Below are 5,626 nucleotides of genomic sequence, written 5' to 3'. Positions count from 1 at the left end.
CTAATGGATTAATTAGACCAAACAAACCACTAACACCACTAACAACAAGCAAACACCAATTAGAAACTACAATATTGCTAGGAATTTCCAGAGAAAAGGGGAAAAAAAAGAAAAAAAGAAATCAAATAACCTTTTCTTAAAATACAGTCAAAAATATTCACCAAGCTACTTGGAAGTCTAAATGCACAAGAAATTAATTTCTCATATTTGGTTTAGTTTTAAGAGTTTAAAATTCAAAACTTTGTTATTGTTATGTTGTTTTTAAGTCTGGCCTGTACCTGACAAGTCACTTTCAAAGGACAGAGACAGAAATGTCTGTACCAGCTTATAAAAAAGGTATTTAAAAAAATTGTCAACCATGCAAGGAATAACTCAGTGCTTTTTACTTTAATGGGATACCACTGAAATAGCACTTCACCCTCCCATCAAACCCGAAACAGTTGGACATAAGGACACTTGAAACGCTGAAGATCAAGCTTAATAGTTTTAGTCTCAAGTAGTGGAAATGGAGTCAGTCTCTGAACACAAATGTTTCTCTAGAAAAGAAATTAATGTTTTCATTAAAAACTAATGCCCACATAAGTATAATATTTCAGCACTGGTTTATTATTCCCTATACTTGTTGTATAGCTTTAAAAAAAAAAATTTCCATTATATGTACTTTTATATTATAAACCAGGTCAAGGGATGAAACATGTAAGAAAATTATATTGTCACTGTCTACTCAATGTACACCCCTGTCTGATTTAATCACCTTCTGCAAAACAAACCAAGGAAGACTATTATGAAAGACAGCAGGATCCAGTCACCTGGAGCTTCAAAACTAATAAGGAACAGTAAACATAACCTACTTAGAAGAGATACAGAAACAAGCACTACTCAGAGTGATTACATTTATCTTGCCTCCATACCTTTATTTTTAATTAAAAAGATAATACTTCTGGAAAGTCTCCTCAATCTTTCCAAAACATTGAAGCGTTACATTACCCGTTTAAAAACAGAACTGTAGAATTAATTCTAAATTAATTGCTTACTAGGACTCATGGATCTTTCTAGCTCACTAAATTGAGTTCAAAAAGCTGACAGATTTACTACCAATTTATAAAAGACAACTGGTAAAATTATCCCATACTGCACTAAACTTGCCAAGAACATAAAGGTTTTTGCTGAACAAGGTATCTTCCCCAAAAAATCACGCTGATTTTTTGAAGCTTGTACCTGAGGTTAGCTTATGACCTGCCATTTGGAGCTACGACATTAACTGAGGACTACCATGTATAAGCAGAACTGGCAAAGAACTGTTACAGTTTCAGCTACACCTCACTAAAAACTGCTATGAATCTGTTTCCTCTTGGCACAATAAAAAACAAAGGCTCTAAACAAATGACCCAGCCTAATTATTTTACTGTAGATTTGCAAGCATTCTTTATCAAAGAAAAACAAGAAATCTCCCACGCATAAATAACTGTTTGTTGTTGCATTTCTTTTAGAGCAGAGAAGGAAGGGTTTGAGAGAAACCAGCCATTAAGTAGACCATATCTTCACAAAACAAAGACTGAGAAGGTCCACTTCCATCCACAGGAAAGGCGAAGTGCCAGGAAGCTCTCCACAGCACTCCCCGCCTTGACTCTCAGACCTGATCGGGTTTATACAGTCACACTGCACTTAAATAGAGCTGCCATTTCCCTTCATCTCTGTCCCCTGCTCTCATAACTCACCCAGCTCCAACATTTTCAATGCACAATATGCCACAGACCCCTTCCAAACGTGCTGGGGCAGATGCAGAATAGGTGTGCAAAAAAATGAGACTACACTGTGTGTCAGTGAAGTAACATCACATCTACAGCTGTGCGGGAACGTTAACGTGCCCCACTGACACATTGGTCTGCCTTAACAAGGGACCACCAAAACGAGGAGTAGGGAAGTTAACACAAGCAGCTCCACAACACTGATCCAGATTTTTGCTGTGGTCGTGCACCACATGGACATCACGCTGCTCCTGCTCTCTGCTCAAGATTTTCAGATTTTTAACAAAGGGAGCGAAGGAAGACAAGAAAGGGGAAGAGGAGACTTCTTCCAGGCTCTGGCCCCACCACCCATAGCTGGGAAGGCAGCTCAGAAAGTGTATTTATCACAAGTCTTCACAATAGAGTTGTGATCATAGTGTCCTAGGGGAGAGCAAAGAGATTTTGCAGGAAGGCATGAAAGCAACCAGGGCCTTGTACAGCTCCAGGGAAGAGCAGCCCCAGTGAAGGTTAGATGAAGATCTAAAGCATTCATTACTTTGTTTTAGGACTGAAACTAGAAAGGTTTGGGTTTCACAAAGTGTGCTACCTTGAGAAGTGTCAGTGCGATAACCTAATATTCCTGAAAGTAACTTCCAGGAGGAAGTCCAAGGAACAAACCATGTTCAGTCTCTGCTAACTGTAACTCCATGTTGAGTGAGAGAGTCTTGAGATTCCATCAAAAAAGAAAGTACCTGGCGATCCCAGCAGCGATCAGAGAACCGGCCAGCCCCACAGCCGTAGGAGCACGTCTCACAGATGAGTGAGGGCAGCTTGCAGATACCCTTTCACTGACTGTAAAGAAACTTCCCAGGCACACAGAGTACATAAAGTTTACGCACAGAGTGAGAACAGTTTATTGTAACATTTGATGAAGCCTCTAAAATCATAGTATAGTACATCAAAGAAGGGAAGGAGGACAATTATTAACAGAAAAAATGTGGGTTTATGACAGAGAAGGCAAGTGAGAAAGGCATTTGGAGCTATGGCTAGTGCTCAATTTTAGTTATTCTTCCTGTAAAACTTCAGAGTCATGCCAAAGACAAAGAAACTCTAAACATGATGGAGAAACAGTGCTGGTTTGTGTAAGTGTTCTACTGACATTTTCTTAGCTTTCCAATAGTGAAAATAAAGCAACTGGGACACAGCAGGGTACAGAGTTTTTAAGCTGATCTTATAATTCTCCAAAACCAATACTGATCAACCTAGTAATGATCTTGGTGCCTCTGAAAGTTTTGTTGTCAAGTTTATATTAACTCATTCAGTCACTTCACAGTCTTCCCACTCTCCAGGGCTTCATTACACATTGAACATATACCATTCTTCCCTGGAAGCTGTTATTCATCGAAACGGTACAATAGTTTGTCCTCTTTTAACATCTTGGTTTTTCTCCTATTACAGCACTTTTCACTTCTTAAAAGTCACAAAAAAAGAAGACCTACAGTTTTTACTTTTCAGTTAATTTCACTAGGAACATTTTTACTCTTTTACTTGAGGAGTTACAAGAAAGAAGTGGCTTTTCTATATCGATCTGCCATTCAGTAAGAGTAAATGTCATCACTTTGCCACAGGGCAGAGAGAAGCAACCTACTGAGGATGTTTCATATCCTCAATTTGCAAGGCTGAATACTTGTTTTTCTTTTATATTCAGAGATACGACCTGCCAGGAAAGCACCAAGAATACAGCACTAACAAAACCATATTCTCTCAAGAGTGACTATTTATTAGCCAGCAGTCACACACAAAATTAACAAGTTGGGGGGAAAAAAAACCAAGTACAAAAATCAGCTTTGTTCAACTCCAGTAACAATCAGGTAGTCTATTAGCCTGAGCTGACAGCAGCGTCTAGACACAGACCACGATACATAGTCAGTACTCTATCAAATGTAGCCCTTTGTACGTAATTACTAAGCACATCACAAACCAAAACCAAATCAAATACACAAGCAATAATCTGTGCAGGTGGCTATTTAAAATAGGATCTTAAGCGCCTACTGGCCTCTTTCTCACAGGTAACCCGTCGATACTCAGTGGCATTTCTCACAAATAGATAAATTTGGCTGTGATTTTAGACAATTTTTCTGGTTGTTGGTTTTCGGTTGGTTTTTTTTTCCCCCATCTCCAGCAACAATGCTTAGCAATCCTCTAAACAGAGATCATTTCATTTAAGCAACTATTTATTCTCATAATTAATGGTTGAACAAAAGAGTTGGGACTGTTTTCTGTGAGAAAGTGTCAGAATTATTTATGCAGGACAGGCAGAGGAAAAGCCTCTACACATGGCCTCAAAAAGTCAGCTCTTCTCAAGAATAATGGTTTCCTGGAAGAAATCTTCAAGAGCCAGGATGTCCTCACTTGGTAGTAATAATCTCACTTCCAAAATTACGTGGAAAATTCCTCACCCACAAAACTGAAGTCAGTGTTTGTGCTGTACTAAAGTGTAATTTAAGACACTTACCTGTGACATGGATCGATTCATGTTGTGACTTACCTCAAGGTACCTACCCACAGAAATGTAGCTGCCCCACAAAGTTAGTTCAACAGCACCTTTGTGAGGACAGTCTAGTAATTGTCAAAAAATACAGTCCGCTTCAGCACATTTTCAATGAATCTTGCAATTCTGCACACTAGGTAGTTGACCATGAAATCAAATCATCAGACAACCAAACACTTAAGCAAGCATCATCTCCAACATTTGTCAAGGGTTTGCCTTCTCAGTGAATTTCAGATTAGAGAAGAGTCTGTGACGCTGACACACTGCCCACAACTAAGAGGCCAAACATCCTCATTAGTGGAACTACCTGCCTGACTTACTGCAACCAGTGCATTCCACTTTTCTGCAAAGAAACCCCCCATGCTACATTCACTAGGAAAGAACTGTTCTCTCAGGACATTCCCACTGGCAGTTGTTCCTCCATTTGCAAACTCTCAGAGTCCTTGGCTGGTCAGCTCGGCTGACAGAGGAAACACTTCATAGAAACTGCAGGGTTTCAGTCTGTAGTGTCAGAAGTAGAGAGTCAGGACTTGCACGTCTCTGGCTTCTAAGGCAATTAATGCTTCATTGTCACACCAAGATCAGCCCCAGGGATTAGGTATCCAAAGCTAAGCCTGGGGGAAAGACACTGACCAGGAAAAAAAAAAAAGGAGGGGTGGGGGAGATTAAGTGTCACATCAGAGAGTCAACAGTTACATCCCTGAGCTTTGGTCTCCTCCTGCAAGCATCTCAACAGTATACAGAAGAGGACTGTTTTCCTATTATTCTAAAATTCTAAAATCCCAGAGGTTCCCCTTTCCTGCCTGCACAAAAAGAACCACAATGCTTATTTCACATTAAATTTGAAGTTGGAATGAAAGACAACTACAAATAGAACCACACGCTCCACACAGACCCCTGATTCAAATTCAGATCCTGCTTTAATTGTCACAATCATCCCCATAACAGGTCTGCTCAGCTACCTCTTTCTCATAAAGGCTTGCCTCAGCAATGGCAAAATTATGCAGCTGTCAACTCCCAAAGCTGGACTTTCAATACCAAAATGACCCATGGCTTTTGCACTCCTAACTGGAGCCAGTTTGGAATGACCTTGCAGACACTCCTGAATAAAATGGAAGATCTGTCTTTCAGTTATGGTCTGAAAATATAAAAAAAAGTCTCACAATAAAGAAGGACTAACAAGATATGAAGAGCAGTGGGGGAAAAAGACGATAAGACAATAGCTAGGAAAGAGAATAGAAGTTAATAGCGAAAAAACATACGAAACAAACTTCTTTAAGGTCTATACTGCTTGGATCCTACGGCACCGGGTGAAACTACGGAGCACCAGGACTGCTAGCAAAGTGGG

The 5,626-nt window shown here is 39.8% G+C and overlaps 1 protein-coding gene across 1 annotated transcript in view; it reads right to left on the bottom strand.

Annotated features, from left to right (window-relative positions):
- Window positions 1–5,626, bottom strand: part of FANCM (Fanconi anemia, complementation group M) — a gene marked incomplete at its 5' end in the record, with an annotated part of 77,288 nt that overhangs the window by 52,924 nt on the left and 18,738 nt on the right. The window lies entirely within an intron of this gene.

Source organism: Pygoscelis adeliae, unplaced genomic scaffold (assembly GCF_000699105.1).
Source record: "Pygoscelis adeliae isolate BGI_AS28 unplaced genomic scaffold, ASM69910v1 Scaffold43, whole genome shotgun sequence".
NCBI classification, from domain to species: Eukaryota; Metazoa; Chordata; class Aves; order Sphenisciformes; family Spheniscidae; genus Pygoscelis; species Pygoscelis adeliae.
Note: the sequence above shows the minus strand (reverse complement) of the source record. Positions and strands in the feature narration are given on the sequence as shown.